The sequence below is a fragment of the Lampetra planeri genome, chromosome 12 (genome assembly GCF_965212315.1).
Source record: "Lampetra planeri chromosome 12, kcLamPlan1.2.h2, whole genome shotgun sequence".
In the NCBI taxonomy this organism is placed as follows: Eukaryota; Metazoa; Chordata; class Hyperoartia; order Petromyzontiformes; family Petromyzontidae; genus Lampetra; species Lampetra planeri.
This window is the reverse complement of record NC_136118.1, coordinates 11266247-11289715: the sequence shown is the minus strand read 5'-3', so window position 1 is coordinate 11289715 and position 23469 is coordinate 11266247. Positions and strand designations below refer to the sequence as shown.

Below are 23469 nucleotides of genomic sequence, written 5' to 3'. Positions count from 1 at the left end.
ATGAAATCAAACAAATAAATAATGAGCAAAGTTTACTTTTGGCGGTCAACAATGTGTCAATTGCACGTGAAAAATCTCCGTAATGCAATCAATTTCATCAGACCTCAGAAGCTAAGCAACTTAAACTTGTAGAGGACTCTGAAGGGTGGTGATCGTGTACAGGCTGCCACGGGCTGCAGGACGGCAACATCCATTGTTGTGCTGCACAACGCTCCAACACCTGTGCTCCCCGCGTTCAACCAACCCGCGATGACAAATGTGGGGAAGTATGACCAAATAACCTCCGTGACCCACGTGTCGTGGGGAGACCCTCACCCAGCAGCGGATTGACAAAAATTGGCCGCACGCATCCAATGCGTTCACTTAAAAATGCAACTAACATTTTTCCACACCAAAATGATTTGGCTTGCTGCTCAAACCCTAAGGATCAGTTCTGTGCATGTTGATGTCCGGAATTAGGCAAGGCACCTCGTGGTTTAATGTGTGCCATAGGTCCTTTCCTGGCTTGCCCTCACAGTTTGAGAAAACGTTTTTCCCCTCATTTTTAAGACCCCCTTTCCCTCCCCTAGTCCAAAGCAATTCATGCAGTTGGGTTTAAAGGCTGATTTAAGTTGTATTGCACCATTAAAAGAAGATTATACCAACAACATAACATGTGGACTTTTTATAGTCTTTGAAACAGTAAACGGAAATATTTTGTTTAAATGATTACCTACATTTTTTTCCCACAACAATACACTGTTTTAATTACATTTGTGCTTAAATTAAATGGAATTGTACATTTTAACAAGCGTATTAAATTCGGAAATAGCACCATGTAGGTGCCATATAATTGCGTTAAATCATTGACAGAATTATAGCTTTATTGATTTTTACTCAGAAATGCATTTAACAAGAACACATATATATTTCAAATGGCTGGAGTCCAAAGGTTACACGTGATGTGTATCTTCTCATTATGCCTCACGTTGTAAATGTGTGCTTGTGTTGTAATCCATTCTGCAAGTTTAAAACGATGCTTTGCATTCTGATCAATTTAATTTAAAATATACAACTCACGTCTCTGCCCTTTCTCAGTCCGCTGCTGAACGAAAACCTCTCAAACATGTACCGTTGGCATGGGAGCTGTTCGACCATACTTCACCATGCTGGTCAATGCGGTTTGGTGAGGGGGGTGGAGGCAGGACTGGTTTGGACAGCAATTGTCACAGATGTTAGCCATGGTTGGAAATCAATATTAGTTCACTGGGTTCGTAGCAGTACCAGAAATTAGATGGAATTGGGCCTGTATAATGTAATTACATCATGTAAGGTATTTGAACGATGTGATTTTTTGACGAACATTTCGTTTTCATACACAGTAAATAAAACGAGTACAATGATGGTTATAGTGTTGTATACATTTTGCTCACCTTGCTTAAGTCACGGATCTTTTGAAGTCTCCGTTTAGCTGGATGTGGGGGTTACAGTGTGAAAGAAGAAGAAAAAAAGACCCGCACAATTTAATGAAACAAAATATTAAAACAACACAAACAGACACATTTCTGCTACCACTGTGGAAGTATTTTTCCCCTGCAAAACAGCAGGGCAGGTAATTCAGAAACAAAAGCTCCACTGTGGGGCACATGTGAAATTAATTTGTTGCCTCTGAGCCTATGGCTCACTCCTGACAGCAGACACATTCATAAGTCCTGGCTAAGCAATGCCACGTGGGATGAAATGCTACACCAGTGCGGCTATCAAAAACACCACCAATCCACACTTGACAAGTTTCACTGATTTCACGAAGCCGCCTTTTGTTGGTGCATTAACAAATTTCACATTGAGACCCTTCATTACGTGACATACACGTTACCATTCGTGTGTATGGGCCTCCCATAGGTCGACTCAGCCTTAAATGAGTAGCTGATGCGGTGTGTAAACATCGCCACTGGCGAGACAAAGGCGATTGGGCGTGGTGCTGGCCACCCACCCCCTCGTGTGCCGTTCAGGCCTTCATAGGTGCTCGCTAACAGCACTTGCCCCAACAATCTACTCAGGCAATACGGGGGGATCTTTGTTTTTAGTGTATGTGCAATACAATGAAGAAACGACTGTATGGCATTTTCATTACACGCGCATGTGTCTCGTATTCAATAATGTACTCGTGTTTATATTCAGACCTCCCCACAACGACCACAGTGATCACACCCTGGACCCAAAAACGAATGTACATACTTAATGTGCATACATAATGTGCATACATTGACCACGCACACACATTGTGCGTGTGGTCACTGTGGGTTGGTGGAGGGGAAGCCCACAGGACCCGTGGTGACATCACTCGCCACTGATGCCATCCATGGCCAGGATTCGAACTCGAGTAGTCAGTTTCACTGCGTAAATCACAACACCACCACTCCCCCTATTTAATATACGTGTGTTTAACACGCATTTTTTTAAGATTCGTATGCAGTTAACGTGTGTATGTGAAGGGTGCATCTACAGATTATTGAAAATGCATGTTTATATGTTGAGTGGGCTGGGTGTATGGGGGCAGCAAACCATTATCCAGTGGCCCCCAAACTAGAACAAACAGCGTGATACAAATTGTGGTGTATTCATGACTACATTCATGCTTGCAGGTCAGTGGGTGTGCAGTGTCAAATGTTAGTCTTTTTTTGTAGTGTTGCCTACAACTAACTCACAGCCACAACTTTCTGATAATTATTTAAAAAATTACTATAAATAATTATCAGCTCATGGGGCCTATATGGCCGAGTGGAGGCCCAGGCTGTACAAAGAGCAACTAAGTAATGCATGGACCCAAAAACGGCAGAACTGTTTGGACCCAAAAACGAATGTACATACATCATCTGCATACATAATGTACATACATCATGCACATTATGTATGTTATTAATTGTAAAGAACGCAACAAATAATAAAGATCAATTATAATTTATATTAATACATTACCCCCCCCCCCCCGATCTTCATACCTAATTGGCTCACATGTGACGACATCACATGTATTTCTCTATTTAAGCCCAAAACAGGATTTCTCCACAACTCTGGCTATCGCCTGATGATGCTAGCTGTAATTACCGCCGAAACGTCGTACACAAATTGTAAATGTTGTGGGTTTACTCTCCAACACACCGGTGTGCTGAACTAGTCACGAACTGGGACGGTTTGTTCACGTGACAAATTTCTAGATTTGAAGCTTTCGTGACTGCAAGGATTCATATTCTTAGTTTTTTTCGGTAAAGTCACGTAGGTACACACGTGACAAACCTTACTAACTGGCTGTGTCGGGTGGTGGCAGGATTAACAACACATTTCTATTTACGCGATCTGACCCAAAAAAAACTATTATGAATAATGAACCAATGTGTATAACCGAATATACACAAGACAAAGCTACCTGTGTATATGGATAGCCTTGGCTATTTGCTTGTACAGTCTTGGCTGTACGGCACCACACATTCCTGCGGCACATGGGTGTGGGTAAGAACCGTGCCTGGACCAGTCTCCATGTGGCTGCCTAAGTCCCAGATGCCCTTCCTTTTTGCCCGAATGCCAGTAGCAGAAATGGGATGGAATTAGGCCAATTCTACGCTATACGCATCAGAAATACGTAGTATTTCAATGTGGATTCTGGCAGTGTGGAATGGGCCTGAAGCTGCATTGTGGTTGGCTAGAATTAGCAATGCTCGACGATGCGAAGCATAACTGATGCTTAACTAGGCTAGATTTGCAATAGAATCCCAATAAAATCCCATTCGGTTGCACAAATTTTCCATTGTAGAATTCCATTCCATTGAATGGATATTTTTAACATGGGAATTGTCAACAGAATGACTCGTGATTCCTGCCAGAATTGTCCAGCAGTAGACTCGTGGAGATTGAATGTGATTCCAACATGAGTCACCCAATTCTAATTGTCATGTCAATATCCCATTTACCAAGAAAAGCTTTCCTGAGTCTCAAGAATATATTTTTAAGCAGGATCCTGTGTTTGAATGTATGGCCAACTCCTTTTGAAGTTATTCGCTGTGCAAGCGACCTGCAGATTAAAGAGTCAATGTCTGTCCCGCCATCTCCTAGCCATCTTGCACTACTCAAGGCCTCTAACACGTGGTATACCCTGGCAGCCTCCCATCCAAGTACTCACCAAGCTTAGCTTCCAAGATTTGATGTGATTAGGGGAATCCATGATTTTGTCACAGAGCATGTATATATTGTACTATATTGTACTGTATGTGGTTCCATGTGTATACATGTGTGTGGTACAAGGTTATAAGCTCTGGTTCAGCAGCGTGTGTTGACGGTTGGCTGGGAGGTGCTTTTCCATGCACATAATGTCAGCTCCTTGTGTTTTCTCTCCAACCCGACACTGACATTACTATTGATTTGGAAAATAGCCCAGTATGTGTGTGTGTGCATGATGAACTTCTTTCACACCGTAAGTAGCCAACCGCGCTAATCGGAGGTGTGGTAGCCTTCCACATTAAGATGCCTCCCTTTGAAGCTTTTGACTCGGCAGTAACAATGAAGACGCGTAATTAATGGCGTCCATTGGAAATGTTCTATCAAAGATGGCCAGAGACGTCAGCATGTTATTACTGTTTCGTGACATCCGCCATTGGCCCTCAAGGACATTACAGTATCATGCCACAATACCTGCCCTAATTATACCACATCACACTGTGTATAAGGAGGGACAGCAGTATATTTCATACCTGACTCGAATACCGCTTGGAAATATCAGTCAAGCAGACAGCGGGCAAAGTTGGCTTCCAGCCGGCTTCGCGCGGACTTCACAAACCTCAAGCACTGCACGAATAAAAATAAGGGATTTGGCAAGCAGACAGCAGAATGTCAACTATAATGCCAAACAGAAAGAAAGCTTTCTTTTGACGGGCGTTGTTAACGAGTGTCCTTACCTCTCACTTCAAAGGTGACACGGAACAACCGAGTTTCTGTGACTCCACTGTGCACTTCATCCGTGTGGGGTTGTAATAAAATCTTTTTACATTTCCACATAACTAAAATAACACAATTCTTCACCCCTGTGTGCTTGTTATTTTTAAAAAGGCTAATTAGTAATGGGTGTGGATGGTAATTGCAGACAAATGTGTAACCTTCTACCACAAGGCTACTATGTGCACTAAAACGGTCAATGTCAAACACATTGTCCATCATCATCTGTTCTTTGTCTTTTTCATAAAAACCATCACAGCAAATAAATATTATTACTCTGACGATCATAATCCATGAAGTAATCATTGCCCATTAGTCCGTTGTTGTTGTTATTATAATTACTCTATTTAACGGTACATATAGGTTTTACCTTTTATTATGCATCATATGAAAATATTATTTTCATGACATTATTACCGTCATTATCATCGAATCTTTTACTGTAAGTTTTAGAAGTGTATGCAGTAATGCCCTAGTCATTGTTTCATTCCTCCTCATCATCTTTATCCATCCATTGATCATTGCCAATATCGAAATTCATGACCATCATCAATACGATCATATTTCTCACTGACCACAGGGAATTGATTAAGCCACATTTCCAGAAAGCATGGTCCAACGTTGTTGTTGTTGTTAATAAGCCACGAAGTCAAACCACTGGAATTTGGCTTTGAGAGGACCACCTTGGAGGGTGTCGCAAGAAACACCACCAGTCCTCGGGGATGTTTTTTTATAAAAGAGACAGTGTTGAAGTCAATGCTTGAAAAAGCATGTACAGAATGAATGCTTAATGCATTCACGTGATTAATTATACGTTTTGTATTTGGCCCACTATTGCAAAAAAATTGCCTTTAGGGGTTTCTTGGCATCCTCCATCCTGGAAATTCGTAATGTTGCTCTATTTTGAGTTGTTTTTACTTTAAATGTAAACCATGATACACTGTTCCAGTATTTCGTAGCAATCATTTGGATCGTGGAATTTAGTTTTAACACTTTTCGTTTTTTGGCACTTTTTAAAAGTTGTTATTTGCCACGGAAAAGCTTGAAATTATAAACTTCGATTCAAACTGTGGTGAAGCGACCCAATAATTGGCCAGCGTTCAATAAAAATTAAAAACATGTTTTGGTTCTGTCCAAATGTATATTTTATGGTGCACATTAATTCGTGACAAAGGATTAATTGCTGGCACATTTGTACATTTCATTGTGAAGGCAATAAATACTTCCACTGTCATCAACAACTCCAACGTAGCCTTTAATCCAATTGAGACAAATGCCTGACGTGTGTTTTCACTTCGGTAAGATTTGCCACCTTTAAAGATCATCACAATAAATACATGTGTATTTTCGACTTTGTCAAGCCAAAAACACGCCCATTTACAGGTCATATGGGAGAGCAGTAGTGCAGTAGTTGGGGCACCAGACTATGAACCCAATGACCCGAGTTTGATTTCCAGCCATCGCCCCAGCCGCGCCTCCCTTCTCGAATCCTCTAGAGCAGGGGTCCCTAACCCCCGGGCCACGGACCGGTACCGGTCCGTGGCCTGTTTGGAACCGGGCCGCACAGCAGCAGGAGGTGAGAGCGGTGAGTCCGCGCGTGGCCCGCCCGTTATTTTATAATTTACCACTTCCGTCCGCGCCTTTTCCCGCACTGAGCACTTGTCTCAGTCACAGTGTTGGTGAGCCCACAAGCTGCTAACCCCTAGCCACAATGAGTAATAAATAAACGTGGCTGGAGAGCTTCTTTGAAAAGGGGGAAAGACCCAATGATGAACCCCCCCCCCCCCCCGGTCCGTGAAAAAATTGTCTTCCACGAAACCGGTCCCTGGTGCCAAAAAGTTTGGGAGCGTTGCTCTAAAGGGCTCCCGGGGCTTCCACACGAGGTCTTCCATGACCCTTGCCCCAGTTCCTCCGCCCTGCTGCCGGCACACCCGCGTATATGCTCAGCGGCGTGTGCACTAAGTGCCCACCTGCAGTTGTTGCTGCTGTCCAACAGTCAGCGCTATGTCACTACACATACACCCAGCAGTATAAATCGGTACAACACAGTTAGTCGTTTGGCATGTTGGGGGTTCATGTGTGGGTATTCCCACCTCTTTTAAAATGTCCGGCCAGTGTGGAAGAGGAAGCCAAAATATATATACTAATGAGGCTTTCTCAATCGCCCTCTTGCGGAGGCATAAGCTAGTAATTGAAGTCATACCGTAGACAGTCAAGCCACAAGGATCCTCACACCATACACTGGAAATGTGGATAACCCAGACTTTCTTTACAAGTTAAACAGATGTATAGATACTAAAACAAATAGGATATGCAGCCATAGAGTGTGTACGTTTTTGTGGTCTAATACATTTAATATATTTTTTTATAATTGCAATTCGTAAGTTTTCAAGTGATGTATCTCCAACCGCACTCTTGACTTTTAACAAAAACCATGCTTACTTTTTCTTGAATTCAATCAATAGAATGAGTAACACCTTTAAATGCATTGATTTAACTCTTTAACCAGACACTGTGAATGCTTGTGGAAGCTGCTTTTTTTAAATACTGTAATAATAATAATCCACATCCATATGTCAATCCACCGCTGCATGAAGGCATTCTCATGCCAGTCATGGGGGTTGTTTACAGTTCACGCTAGTTTATATAATACTGTTTTCATTTAGACACTGTAGGCTATTGTTGCATTGAAGCGACGTGTGCCATTGCCCAGTTGCTAAACTTGTGTCGTGCTGTAAAGCGGTCTGCTGCTAAAACGGCTGCAAGTGCGTTAACCAAACGAAATCATTTGGATAAACAATAAACACATTCAGCGTCCTTTCAGTGTAGGAAGAGCTTGGTTTCAGTCCCAAAGCTGGCAAGATGAAATAGGTACAGCGGAGAATGCTAAGGCATACGCATTTGCTCATTTTAACGAACTTACAGGGCTCTGTTTAGCGACTTGCAACGGCCGTTGATATCAATCAGATGCATTTCATAATTTCAAACAAAACCTAGAATGGAAAACAAAGAGTGAGTTGTCTTTTTCTACAGGGCCGTATCATTATAGGAGCTTTCGGGGCGATTGTTTCTCGGTTAGAAATTATCCTAATCCTGGGACAACGGTAGTCAGCCATCCTGGTCACCGATCAGAGCTGAGCTAATCATGCCAGGCAGGGCTGCGTTTAAACACACATCCATGGCTCATTAACTCCGCTGAATGGCTCGCGCCGAAGACAAAGATCTGAATGCTGAATAGCATCACATAATTCCCACCAAACCTCCACAATCATACACTGTGCTCTATCGTTTAGTCTCTTTCAGACTGTTCATTATGCTGTGAACAAGATAGAGAAGTGTAGTGTAAATGGTATAAGCATGTGTCGCGTGTGCAAAAAAGAGTTCTAAAATAAGTTGTGATCGTTCAAGAAAATGTACTTGTATATTGTACAGATTGTAATGTATTTACATAAACGTTCATTGAAAGTTTACAGAAGCCGTGTTGTGGCCAGAGAGCATTGGTTTAATTTGAAGAGCACACCTTAATATATTTTGTATGTATATTGTACATTTAATCAACATCATGATGTCGTCATGACAAAAGTTGTTGATATGGAATAGCCCACTTTTGGTACACAGTTGCTATCATTGAGAGATTTCTTTTTTTACATTTGTAAGTGGTCAGGTATTTATTGCTCCCACGAGAATTTACATGAATGGCATTTGGAAACAGACTCACTTTTACGATCTCTGGACTAACATTTATAATTGAACCTTATGGCGAGACGCTGAGGTCCCATAAGCCCCCGTCTCTCGCATAAACATTATATTATAATGTAAACAAAAACCTTGCTCTTTTTCACCAATGGGTTTGAAGGATGGTGGCAAGTGTTATCTTGTTAAACTATGCCTTTAAAACCGAAAACTACTTATCTGCAGTACCTCTATTTAAATACACTATCGAAAAAGAAATTTACACCCCTCTGTCAATCATCGTGTTTCTCAATGTGGATTTGTGAACACACTCTGTACACAATACATAAAATAGTACGCGTTTTCAATGCGCTGTTCATATTGTAACAAGCGTTTATACCAATGTTACTCTACAGAGGAGTGGGTGGCCGCTCCTCTTATCCGCATTGATACGAGCGGTATGTGGGGACTATGGCTTAACCGCAAAAAAAACTATCTGCACAGATGCATACGGACAAGAGAAGTAACAGGAGGAATGAACGGTGCAACGCATCTCATCTGTTAAATATCTGCAGGGACTAGGATTGTCATCGATTGATTCTGGCTGCAGACATTGGTAGGTCACAAATAATAATGAAGATAAGAGAGCAGTTTCACTGTATTATGCATACCGCGATGACAACTAAAGGACTTAAGTCGTGTAGGCAGTTTGAGCCGCTTTGGATAAGACTTATGATCCTGACAATACCCGAGCATGGAGTGCAGCATTCGCTTGTTCAGCTCTTCTGCGCATTCGTCCTCGCTGCTGCGCTTGGACACGATGTGACAACAGAACGATATGTTCATGGTGGGACGGAGTCGCCAAAAATAAATTAATTACCGTAAGTACGATTTTGACTTCCGTTTGTCCGAGACCCCGGGGTCCCACCATAAGGTTCAATTGTTTAAATGAAAAAATATATCTATATATATATAAAATCGCAAATCTGTCTGTCTGTGTGTGTGTCTGTCTGTCTGTGTGTCGCCGGACCATACGCAGTTTCATTGGACGACCGGCGCGGACCACGGTGGTTGCCCCTGGCAACGGGTAGCGACGCATTCGCTGCGGGGTGGACGCCATTTTTAATTCCCGTTAAAAATATGCGCACGCATTAACACGCGACTCTGAGGTAAATTCATCAAAGTTTCACGTCCTCTTCACTCCCCCCCCACCCCAATGTGTGCAATTACTATTATAGGGTCGGTAGATAATAAAATTATAGCGATTAGACAGTATTATTGTAGCGCGGGGGGGGGGGGTAATGGCCCCAGTACCCAGCCTCAGCCGTGTGGGCAATCTAGGCGAGGCCGGAGGCTCTGCACGGTACTAGGCCTCGACACCCCACCACACTATAGGCCGTACATATTACTGCACAGCGGCCCAGGAGATCGTGGCTGGGGGGGGGGCAGCGGTAGCAGCCCATCTGTGTATATATGTAAGGTTATTAAGAAATATATTTTTCACCCGGGCAACGCCGAGTACTTCTGCTAGTAGATTTATATTAAAATGGGAGCAAATGTTTTTCGTCAAATGCAAAGGTTTTGCAATTGCATTGTCAGCGATTACAATGTTTTCTGCCAAACTTTTACTAAACATATTGTTTCGCATTAATTTTATCATTTATTTTACCACGAGTAACGTGAAGAATAACAGCCTAAAAACACATTTACATTTAATGAAGAAATAAAAAAAAATCTAATGGGCTCTAGAAAAACGTGAAATATATAAGAAAATAAAATTCCAAGAGGTTAGTCACTGAAACGTTGCAGGACCGGAACGAGTCTAATGAAGGAGAAGGTTGTTCTTCTTCTTGGTTCTTTCGGTAAAGTCACGTAGAAGGGAAGTAAATAAAACATAATATTATCTTCTTGGATCTTTCGGTAAAGTCACGTAGAAGGGAAGTAATACAATAATAAAAATAAAACATTATAAAATAATATAACAATACTTCCCTTCTACGTGACTTTACCGAAAGAACCAAGAAGATGAATCCCTGCAGTCACGAAAGCTTTAAATCGAAACATAATATTATGTTTTATTTTTATTATTTTATTACTTCCCTTCTACGTGACTTTACCGAAAGAACCAAGAAGATAAATCCCTGCAGTCACGAAAGCTTTAAATCGAGAAGGTTGTTGCCTCCAATATTTTTGACTACGATGTGAACAGGAATTCAGTCAACTGACAATATGGCATTAAAACGAGCCGAGAGACTGCACCACCTGCAGTAGGGAGCGTATTCCCACAAGCATTTGATGCGGGTTGACTGTGGCCCCTATTGTGCCACGTCCGATGTGCCACCAGTGAACCATCCTCTGCAAACACTTGCACTGATGTAGTTGTAATAGTCCCACAAAAGCAACGTCTATGCTTTCTGTAAACAATCTACGTGTCCATCGGCACCCACCTTGCTATGTCTTTTGCTGGAGAGAGAGAAAAAGAAAAACGAACGTTACCTTTTCCAGTTGCTGGCCGCTTGGAGTTTTGGGCTTGTGCTCGGCAAACGTGATGGGTTTTTTTGTTCTCTCTTTATCAAAGCAGTGCGGTTTCAAGCGCGATTTGTTGGGAATGGTAGACCAAGGGCTCCCTCTGGTGGAAGTGAAAGTCTGGGAGTGAGGCGCGCGCGCTGCCGATCGCGATCACAGGAGGGCCCAACCTGATCGCGATCACAGGGGGCCCACCCTGATCGTGATCACAGGGGGCCCACCCTGATCGCGATCAGTGGAGGGCCCACCCTGATCGCGATCACATGAGGGCCCACCCTGATCGTGATCACAGGGGGCCCACCCTGATCGCGATCAGTGGAGGGCCCACCCTGATCGCGATCACAGGAGGGCCCACCCTGATCGTGATCACAGGCGGGCCCACCCTGATCGTGATCACAGGAGGGCCCACCCTGATCGCGATCACAGGAGGGCCCACCCTGGTCGCGATCACAGGGGGGCCCAACCTGATCGCGATCACAGGGGGCCCACCCTGATCGTGATCACAGGGGGCCCACCCTGATCGCGATCAGTGGAGGGCCCACCCTGATCGCGATCACATGAGGGCCCACCCTGATCGTGATCACAGGGGGCCCACCCTGATCGCGATCAGTGGAGGGCCCACCCTGATCGTGATCACAGGAGGGCCCACCCTGATCGCGATCACATGAGGGCCCACCCTGATCGTGATCACAGGGGGCCCACCCTGATCGCGATCAGTGGAGGGCCCACTCTGATCGTGATCACAGGAGGCCCACCCTGATCGCGATCACAGGAGGCCCACCCTGATCGCGATCACAGGAGGCCCACCCTGATCGCGATCACAGGAGGGCCCACCCTGATCGCGATCACAGGAGGGCCCACCCTGATCGCGATCACAGGAGGGCCACCCTGATCGTGATCACAGGAGGGCCCACCCTGATCGTGATCACAGGAGGCCCACCCTGATCGTGATCACAGGAGGGCCCAACCCTGCACCAAACTGGATGATCTTTCTGAGACGAGGCAGTTATTACTTCTTTTTAAAATCAGGTATTCTGATTGGTTTCATATTGTGAACATATAATGAATCAATACTTTCAGCATCTACGAGCAGATGGTCGAACCGAAACGAAAAATTAAACCCAGAACCGGTTTTACCCGTAATATTTCCGGCACCGAAACCGAACAACAATTAAAATGGTTTTTTTACGTGCCGGAATAAAACATATATATAAAAAATGCGGTTACCGGTTGTAATCAGTTATATAAGTAATGTATTGCATTTAGCAGAACGTTTCTGCCAAAATTAAATTAATATTTATTTTAAGATATGCTTTTGTATCTGTAAATACGCATTAACAACAGAGACGGGTATACAGAGAAAAAGACAAAGATCCCCCATATCGACTGAACAGGATGTTGGGGCAAGTGCTGTTAGCGAGCTCCTATGAAGGCCGGAACGGCACACGAGGGATGGGTGGCCAACACCACGCCCGACCGCCTTTGTCTCCCCAGTGGCGATGTTTAACACACCGCACCAGGTTCTCATTTGAGGCTGAGTCGACCTATGGGAAGGCCCAAGACCGGTTCAAACAATCGTCACCGGTGTTGGCCATGAACGGGAATCACCGGGTTCGTAGCGCAGCACGAAAACCGCCACACTCCTGCCCTGTGCACGTCGCTACGGCTTGAAAATGCGTTGGTGCAGCAGTGAATCGATCATAGAATTGATCACACACTGCGTTACCTAACCAGAATGTTGTTTCCCCGGACATTCTGTTTTCCCCATGTAACCCGATGGGCGTTCCGTTTTTTTTTTAAGGTCGCCTCTGGCAATTCTGGATTTCCGAATGTTAGCCTCTGAGGATCGCGTTACGCGATCAAACCCAAACACCTCTATTGTGGATAATATTGGTCGCGAAAGCCTACGTTTTGAACTGAGCATTTGAGGAGTTTGTTTTTCCAATGTTGTCCTATGGCCATTTGGCATTAAATTTTTAGTGTGAGCCTATAGGTATTGTGTTTTACCATGTAACCCTATGGGCATTCCGTGTTCTCCTTTATAGTCTATTGGTATTCAATTTTCCCCATCCAGTCCTATGGGTATTCCTTTCTCATTGTTATCCTATGGGCATTCCGTTTTCCCAATATAACCATATTCTATTCCATTTTCCCAATACAACCCCATATTCTATGGGCATTATTTTCTCATTACCCTATGGACATTCCGTTTTACTATGTGCCCCAAATGACATTCGTTTATCTGTAATTCGTTTAAGTCTGTTCCACGTGTCCTTCCCAAGCCGACTTTTGTTAATAGCTCGGATGAGATCGTTAACCTGCATATGATCTCTAATCCACGTGCTCCTATTTCTGTCTCTGAAAGTAATTCCAAGCTTGCACCTCACCACGTTTCTTCTGCACACTTTTTAAGTTTTTATCCCACTATCTTTCGTGAATGACCATGTTTCTGCACCATGTCATAGCATGCAACATGCACTGATTTAAAATGTTCTATTTCGGCGCGTGGGTACGTTACTTTTCATTATCCAGTTCAGCTTTGCAAATCCAGCTGTTGCCCACCTCTTAATTTGGAGTTTGAATGTTCTCCCCGTGGTCGCGTGGATTTTACTCCAGGGTCCTCCGGTTTTTCCCTCCACACTTAGAAACATGCATTTAGATTAGGGGTGGGGAACCTTTTTTCTGCCAAGGGCCATTTGGATATTTATAACATCATTCGCGGGCCATACAAAATTATCAACTTAAAGATTAGCCTGTTATATTTGGTCAAACATTTAATTAACTCACCCCTAATGTGATGGCTGGAACTGCTTCTCTTTGGCGAGGCGTGTGATGTTAGCTGGTGTTGATGATGTTGCTACTCGCAACTGCTTTTCCAGGTTTGCTCCTAGATTTATTGAATTTCGAGTCCTGCCTGCGGTTGCCTTGGCAGGGCCACACCAAATGATTTCGCGGGCCTTACACGGCCCGCGGGCCGGACGTTCCCCACCCCTGATTTAGAGTAATTGGCTGCTATACATTTCCACGTGATAAGCCCCTTCGATGAGCTATCATTTGTGGCCAGGTCCTTTAAAAAAGAGCTGTATAGCTCAGTGGGCCTTACCTGGTAATAATAACAAATAGTTTAGTTTATTTCATCGTTTTAATTTTGTGTTTCCTTACATTTTTGGCCCAGACACATTCTACCTTACTGCCACTATTTATTTTCTAGAATTGGCGATATTCAAACCCTTCCCCTAACTACCGTGTCATTAAAGGGCTTAGCAGAGGCCAATTGAGACTTGGGACCCATCTTACACACCTGCTAGCATCATCAGTCTCTTATTGTTCTTTTGCTGCCCTGCCCAAGGTTGCATGTGTGCACGTACTCGTGCAAGTTGTACTACCGTGCTTTATTTATTTATCTTTACTCGAGTACAGTATTCTTCATTGTATGATTTGCTTTGTAATTTGCTGACCTGCCCCGAGTGGAAATCTGTGATAAAAAAAGAACATCAGAGCTCATCAGATTCCTCCATCAGGATAAATAATCTGATTCCAATAAAGAAAAGATTACGATGAATGTATTGAGTAATACAGGTTTCTTTTCATTGAGTAATTAAGTTAATTGTGCTGAAGTAGTAACTAATCGGATGGTGGTGGGGTAACAACATGTGTATATTGACACGATCTAACTTAAGAAATATATTTATTATGGACAATATTAGTCGCGATTGCTCTACTCCTAACTACGCGTTAAATAAAATACATTTGTTGAGTGTTTTGTTCCTATTAGGTGCATGGACGTGATGACGTTATGACCGATATCAAACCACGCCTACTCCTACTCGCTCGCCCCGCCCCTTTAAACATCGCCCCGCCCCCTCAACATTGCCCCGCCCTCCTTCCAAAAATCGCCCGCCCCCTTCAACATCACCCCGCCCCCTTCAACATCGCTCCGCCCCCTTCGACATCCCCCCGCCTACTTCAACATAACCACGCCCCGTACAACATCCCCCCGCCTACTTCAACATAACCACGCCCCCTTCGACAACCCCCCGCCTACTTTAACATAACCACGCCCCCTTCGACAACCCCCCGCCTACTTCAACATAACCACGCCCCCTTCGACAACCCCCCGCCTACTTCAACATAACCACGCCTCCTTCAACCATCGCCCTCCCCCTTCAACCCATCGCCCCGCCCCGTTTTACCATCGCCCCGCCCCTTCCAACATCGCCCCGCCCTCGCGCGGCGGCCGCGACCAATAAACGAACGGCGTTCGACGTCGCCCGTGGCAACCGGAGCCGAGCCACGTGACACCGCGACGGGCCCAATGGTGGAGGGCGGCTCGCGCCGGCGCGCGCTGCTTCCCCGACGAACTCGAAGTGGAGGAGGAGGAGGTGGTGGAGGTGGGTGGTGGTGGAGACACTTCGCAACTAAATTTACGTCGTCGTTTATAGGGGTTAACGGCTTAACCTCTTGTCGTTTATAAGGGTTTACGGATTGATAGTTTGAGGGGTTTTTTTTCTTAAATTTTTTGTAAGAACGAATGTTTATGTTTCGGAGTCGGGGGGTTGCGTGTGTAATTGAATGGCACCCGGTGTGTGCTGTAATGTGTGCGTCACGAAGCGTAACGACTAATACGCCACAATGCTGCTGCCATTGGTTAAGATCCTCACCGCGTTGTTAAGTGCCGCAGTGTAGCTGTTGCCAATGTGCGTGGACGCCCATTGCACCCACGACCATGCCCCCCTCCCCCTCGTGAGTCTCTTACTCGGTGGCGGTCCAGCGAGTCTGACTCCCTGCCCTGGTTGTCGGTGAGGCTGTCGTCGTTATGGATGTTGTGTTTGTTGTTACGGGTAAGATCGTACGAAGCCATCGATCCGAGTTCGATTCCCGCTCACGGCCACCAACACCCAAGCAGTGACGGATTTATCCGGAACCTCGTCACGGGGAAGACAAAGGCGGCCGGGCGTGCCGTGCTGGCCCTTAATAGGTGCTCGCAAACAGCACTTGCCCCAGCAGTCTGTCACAGGCTACACGGGGGATCTTTGCCTTTAGCTGTCGCAGTGGCCGCCCCATTGTGTTGCAATTGGGATCGGCGCGTGTGTGTGTCACGTGACATCTCCACATGGCAGCTCAGAGGTTTTAACCTCCAGATGTTGTATATAATTCATAAGTGCGCAGTGAATTTGTGTGTTTATTTTTCTATCATTTATTCATAAGCTTTGGCGAGGGGTGGGTGGGGTGGTGTTAGTAAGCATTAGTTTCACATCTCTGGTTCTTTTAAGCTGGTCTGGTTTCTGGTTTGCCCAATGATGGAATTCGATCATCTTACCAAAAAGCAATTTGCGTTAACAACACACATTTGTGAACGTGTTTCGTGTGTCCTGCAGTGCTATCTTTGTGACAGTCGAGCAAGGATTTAAACATTGGGAGGATCTTTTGAATTCTAGAGGTTTCGGCAGTAATTAGTCGCCAAAGCACCTATTAGGGTCATTAATTAATGGGCAAATTCTCACCATTGATGTTTGACTTCTTTTGGCTATTAATAATGAAGGTTTTTTGGCTAGTTTGAGCTTTCGTACCTGTCAACGCATACGGTTTACCCCGTATTCTTGTACAGGGAAATTGAGTTTTCAGGTCTTTACCGAATACAGCCGTTTCAATAGGGCACATTTTTTTGTCTATTTGTGTTTCTCCGTTGTGATGGGACTATTTTAGGATGAAAATTTAGATGTTTCAGGGCACAGGGTGGCCAATAAGGTCTGAATTGGTCTTTAATAAGGTAGGGCACTGATAAGGGGTTGACGAATACGGGCTTTTGTTGTACTGATTTCGTGGCACGGGGCTGAACAACTTTGCCGACGTTTCTTCACGGCGAAGTTACCCTCATGGTACAGTCTAGCGTGGAGCTCGTCAAAGATTGACAAAAATAAATGTGACACTACAAAGAGTTTTTTTTTCCCCCCACGTCATCATTACAGTGTTCATTTCGGAAATGTTACTTATCGTGAGAACTATATGCAATAGCCAATGGTTAGGTGACGACGTCAATGGTATAAGTAATATGAAAACAACTTTTTTTTTTAACACGTTTTAATTAAATGTACCCTACTAGTAATGGCAGAACTCCACGACTCCAGGAAGTGGCCCCGAAGCTTGCCACAACGTAAGGGGCCGTGGTGATTTACAGCCAACGTCAGTTGAGCGTGGACAATTAGACCCAAACCGAAACATAACATATACAAAAGATAGTTTACAAATATTTTTAATGATAGAATATAGTATTGTCATCAGTATGACATAAGTATGCCAAGTTTTCAGTCGATACCACATTGGGAAGTGGGTTAAAAATTAGTTCCAAGATTCGAGGATACAACAACAGAGTGAGTTAATAAAAAGCGTGTAATAATAAATGATACATTCCTTTGAAATATTTATTTGACAATGATGTATTTTTGTTTACGACTGATTAGTTCTTACCAAATGGTGGAAATTAGAAGATCCTGTCATGGGGAACAGCCTTGTTGAAGTACAATCTTAACACAGCTTACGTGAACTTCCCACAAAGTGTTGCAAATGTTATGTCCCAATGCACAGAAAATACTGTCTTAGTATAAACGTCATCTGCTGTCTTTAGCTTTTTATGGACATGTAAAAAGTGTCTCCATTGTGTAAAACGCAGAAAAGTCGGTCTTTAATGAACTTTACATTTCGGCTACCCCATATTTCATAGCAATAATGTGTCATTCGAGTTTTGGACAAAAAACATTCTTACATTTAAATTGGGCACGTTATTTTATTTTTCTCAGAAGACCCATGAGCATACAATACAGTACAGGTACATTATTCATTTCTTTTTTATGCAAGGACACTTGTAAGAGATAATGTTGTGACTTGAGCGCTGGTTGCATAACGGTCAGCTCAAACATGCACGGCACTTCTCTCTGGGAGCGATTGCTGTTTCAATGAGATAGTGTCCTCACTGTGCCGTCTTTAATCCCCACGCGCCTAGATTTGATCACTGCAGTTGCTCCGATTGCCCCTTTTATAAACCCCCTGGGGTATGATGCCTTCATTACACAAATGACTACAGGAAAGAATCGCGTGACACGAGAGGAAATGGAAATGTCCGAATCCTGACTTTGGGCGGGCAGCAGTTGCTCAAAAACGAGTGCTCGTGGTTTGTTTTCTCTCGCTTGCATGGGCAAAATGTGGACGCTTGGTGGCACACAACCATATGCACACCAAGAGAGTATTTGCCTCTACAAGGATGTATCGTTATTTTATATTGCTGCCTTTTGAAAACAAAACATAAATCACAAGTAAACGAGCACATCTGTATGTTGTTAAGCCCTGTCGTGCAACCTATACAGTGAAGACAGTGTGGACAAGAAGAGCTTAATTCTTAATACGCTGTGTTTTTCACATTCGGTTCCATTGAAATCCATTTTCCTTCCTGTACAATAGAGCTATTATCTATCCAAGGGAGGGCCGTGCCACAACATGCACATAATCATTCTCTACAATTCTACAATAAAATATTTTCTATAACGTGTAAGCAACCTCCATTTTTAGCCATTCATTGTATGCAACAAACCCCAGATGTAGGGGAGCAGCAATGATAATTTATATGAATACTATTTTTTATTCAGCATCCAAGGGGATATGCCACTGGAGGTGTTGGGCATGGCTGAGTGGCGATGGACACTCCGTTAAAATAAAACGGCGACGTTTTGTATTTTTGAAGTGAAACATTTGAAATTAATTTAATATTAAATGTAATCAAAGGGTGGAGTGGTGGTGCTGTGGCTAGCACATTGCGTTTTGAATCTGGTGAACAGAGTTCGAATCCTAACCATGACTAACATCGGTGGTGAGTGGTATTTGAAGGGGTAATGGCCCCTACCTTTACCAGCCCACACTGACTGGCATGGTGAAAGTACAGTATGGTCAATAATCGAAAGGCAATGGGATTCCTTCATCTAGCAGTGGATTTACAAAACGCTGAATATAACAACCAATGAAATTTAATTCATTGCTTATTGAATAATTTAATTAAGGCTGAATTGTTGGGCTCATAAGATATGAGCTAAACAAATATTTCAGGAACAAAACTTGTCAACACGCCAGCATGTGTATACCTATAGAAATTACCAAAGATGTACCGGAATGAAAATGATTAAGTAAAGAGGCAAGTACGAGCATATTTGAGTGCTTTTATAAAGCAGAACTTGATCATGAATAGCAACATATCAGTGGGCCTACAGAAGAAGGTTTTCAATCGGTTCATATCATTTGCTATGCCATGGGTCAGAAACATGGGCACTGACAAAGAAAATTAAATGAAAGCTGAGAAATACGGAGAGAAGCGTGGGAAGTTGTAGACTTGGAACTACACTGGGTGACGGGAATACATCGGAAAACAATATCAATCATAAAGTTGGATTGGGCAGTACATATTGCTAGAAGATGCTGACCAATGATCGAGACTGACTATGGAATGGCAAAGGAAGAAACATGCCCAAGAGGACAGCTACCATGGAGATGGAGCGATGAGGGGACGTCCCATGCGCAGAAGTCGGATTGATCGTTGCATCTTCATGCAGCAGTGGATAGACCATGGATGATGTTAGAAGGCCATTTGCATTCTCAGATTGTACACGGATGGCAACTGTGTAAACATGCTTATTGCATTGCTTTCATTTTGAGTAGATGCGTCATGCGAATGCCAATCCCTGATGATTTAAAAAAAATCTATTGCCAGCCACTTAATGCTGTGTGCATTTTAAATATACATTAGAACAAATACATTGCACCACACAGTAATTTTAACATGATACATTTCATTTTAACCTCCATTGAATCTCTTTCATGTTTATGGACTTTGTAATTGTGAAGATTTTATCATTTTTACGTAGAGTAATTTTAACGTGGAATTGTCGACTTAATTATTTGCCCATTAATTTGATAACTTAACCGCCTTGTTCTCTAATTACATCCGATCCTTTGTTGAGCATATAATGAATGCACTGTAGTTAAAATTACATATTTTTACAAATGCGTGTGTGTGTGTTTGGAGTACAGTATTTCAAACATCAATTACCAGACGGGGTGGAAGATATCTAAGTTGAAAGATGCAGCAAAGGACGTAGGGAAGTGGGAAGACCACAGCACAAAGTTATCGGTGAAGGAAACGGTCACAAAAAAAACACAAGGGACTAGGAAGAGATGTCGACTATTTCTGTACGACAATATAACTGGGCATTATTGATGACGCAATATTTATTTTTTCATTATTCTTGTTAAACCCAAGGAAAGCCTGTCAAGTTTTCACGGGGGGAGGGGGTAGGGTATGATTCATGCTATATACTGTATATTACAAATGTGTACTTTGTGGATATTTTTTTAAAATTTTGCAAATCTCTACCATACCACCAGCAACACAGTGGGTGTGCTCTTGAGAATTACATCACGGAATCTTTAACGCCCACACTGTGAAACGGACGGCACATATTTTTACTGTTAATTATCCAGCAATATTAATTAGGGCGGCCGCTGGAATCGAACCGTGAATCTCCGCAGTAAGCGGTGAACACGCTACTGCTGAACCATAGCACTGACCAATATTCTTGTTACCTTTTTAACGTTTAACATTTCGGTGTTCTATTCGTTATGAATGGAGCTTGGTTAATGTTTGTTTGTAACAAGCTTGTATATGACGGGATGACCATCATCTTGTTAACTTGAAGGGCTGAGTGCGTCTGTGTTACTACTCCATTGGCGCCACACCAGAATTTAATGTTGTTGCGTCGCTAACCCTGCGACTGGCAAATTTCAATATCCAGTCAATTGAATTATCACCGGGCAGGATAGTGGGGTCGGGGTACCCGCTATTTCTGGCGCTTCATAGAGATTGCTTTGAGATTAATTAAGATACAGTCGTGACAGATGGTTGGCTCACTTGCAAACTCCCAACTAATGCCTAAGTCTCGTAAGGTTAATGTGGACAGTAAGCTCGGTTTAAGACAAACCATGCTTTATGTTTGCATCGCACGCGCTTGTCATTCTTGCACTTGACACCAATTGTGTATTTGAAGCATATTTAATATCACGCCCATAATTAATTGTGGTGCAGGAATACAATTTCAGTAATATTGTTGCACAAAAATGCGGCGTATGAAATGAAAGTCGACTTAACCTCTGTAACGCATGGTCTGTAATGTCGAGTGTATCAAATCTTGTATAGCCATTGCTGTAAAAGTGTAAAATCACTTCCTTTCCTCTGCAGTTGTATACAGCAATTCCAGTATGCAGTAAATATATACACATTTTACTAACCTTTAAAACTTCAATATTTCTCATTTGACTACATTGTTCTTCTGCATTAAACCAGCGGAACGCCGTGGCTTTTTATAAAGTGTGCGTGATATTGGGGTTATGTGGAGTGGGCGTGAGGAGGCCGGGGGTAAGTGCTTTTATCGGGGTATTGCATGTCAGAAGCAGCTGTCCCAGCTGTTGCCCATCCGAAGGCGAGGGGCTGATGCCGGGTAACGAGAGCGTAACTCCGTCTCCCTGCGGATTTACAAAATCACTCGGAGCGCGTACGGCCTGGAGCGCAAAGCGCTTGCTCGGACAAAGCGCGGCGGGTCTCTGCAGTCCAGCGACAAAGGCACTGATGTTCATGTGGAGTGTCTGCGGCGATAACCGAATATTCGGTGCTTTGATGGCTGGTGGAACGATTTATTTGCGTGAGGTTATCTTTTTAAAACAAATGTGGCGGTTTCTATATCTGGCTTTTTTTGTGGTTTGTTTTCCCTCGGGACTGGCGGCTGTTTTGTGTTTTTCGCTGACAGGAGCCTGCAGCAGTGAGAGCTTGTGGAGGAGGGCAGATCGTCCATCTTACTGAAGACAAACAATCTCCGTTACCCCCCGTGGCAGCAGGTTGGTGAAGTTATAGTTTTCTTTTGGCGTTGGAGTACAATAAAGAATTACACTGTGTAATTGTTGTTTTTTGGGAAGTAATGTTCACTTGGGATGCATAACATTGAATATCAGTTCCATTTGCTTCGTCTGGCTGTAGCGAGGAGTATTTCCACAGCCAGGATGATTTGTTTCATTAATGTGACTTTGCTAACAAATGGTATTCCAAAACGTTCTCGTGTAGCTTGTTGGAATTCTCCTTTGTAATGTCTTAGACTGAACTCTTTACGTTGCGGGACGGTGAAGGTTGTCGGTGACTTGGAGAGGCCATCATCCGCAGACGTGTTTACCATGGACAAATAGTTGTCTTGTTAATAAATGTGAATCTCGCCAGACATTAGTTTAAATTCTGCGTGGGCATTGCAGCAGTACAGTGTTAGAATTTGAGCTTTGGCCAAAACTGTTTGGTGATGAACGACTTGAGAAACGAGCACTTGTTTGGGCCTGTTTTCCAAAGTAAACTATGGCACGCAAAGCATAACCAAGAAGGGACTTGTGTTTACAGTTTTCTATGGGCGCATGGCTGGAGCTAAAAAACAATAATAATAGGCCAATAATGTTTAATGCTTGTACACCAATTATAATATTTACAGACAGCAGTTTGGTGCCAGATAGGTTTGTTTCGGTGCTTAAAAAATGTGAACGCACAGCCCTTTGACCACTGCTGGATGAAGGCCTCTCCATGCCACACAGATTGTGATGGGTTCTTTGATCGTACCGCAACATTCTGGCCAGTGCATGTTGGTGAAGGAAGGGAGCTTGTCCTGTACGTAGCAGCATATAACTGGAGTACAACAATGAATAGCACTGCCCTCTACTGCCCACATTTAGATTCAAAAAAAGTTGTCGCGTTCGTGCAAAATTATTGTTTCCTTTTCGTGAAACACGTTGGACTCTGGAGCGTTTGGAGCAATCGACCTGCTGTGTCGAGCCGCTCTCGACGCGGCAGTGTTAAGAGGCTCTATAATATTACTTTAGCTGGTGATCCGGGATCAATATTCAGATGGTTGACTTGTGATCAATAAAGTCTGGAATTTTTCGAGCCCGAGTGCTTGCATAAAGACATTGGAAGCAATGTCGATATATTCACAAATGAATACCGTGAAATACTGTCACAGAATGGGACAATGCATCTCACCACTAGTTAGTGAATTGCTGCCTGATGTGTGCGCTTGGTCATTTGCTCAATTAAGTGGAGTGGTTTACACAAGTACAGGCTTTCTTTGCCAGCTTTTTTGCCACAAGGCATCGTGCAAGGAGACAAACATTGCTCAGATCGTCGAGTAAGCTCATTTGACCTTTATTATGGCGCTGTCGCAAACATTAATTGTTTCCCAT

At 43.5% G+C, this 23469-nt stretch overlaps 1 long non-coding RNA gene across 1 annotated transcript; it reads right to left on the bottom strand.

The window, feature by feature from the left end:
* Window positions 1-1411: 1411 nt before the first annotated feature.
* On the bottom strand, window positions 1412-14127 carry LOC144721833 (uncharacterized). Its single transcript, XR_013585985.1, has 3 exons — window positions 13951-14127; window positions 4725-4818; window positions 1412-1450 (listed from the first exon to the last, which is right to left on the bottom strand). It is a non-coding gene; the product is annotated as an uncharacterized LOC144721833 (long non-coding RNA).
* Between the last annotated feature and the right edge of the window lie 9342 nt (window positions 14128-23469).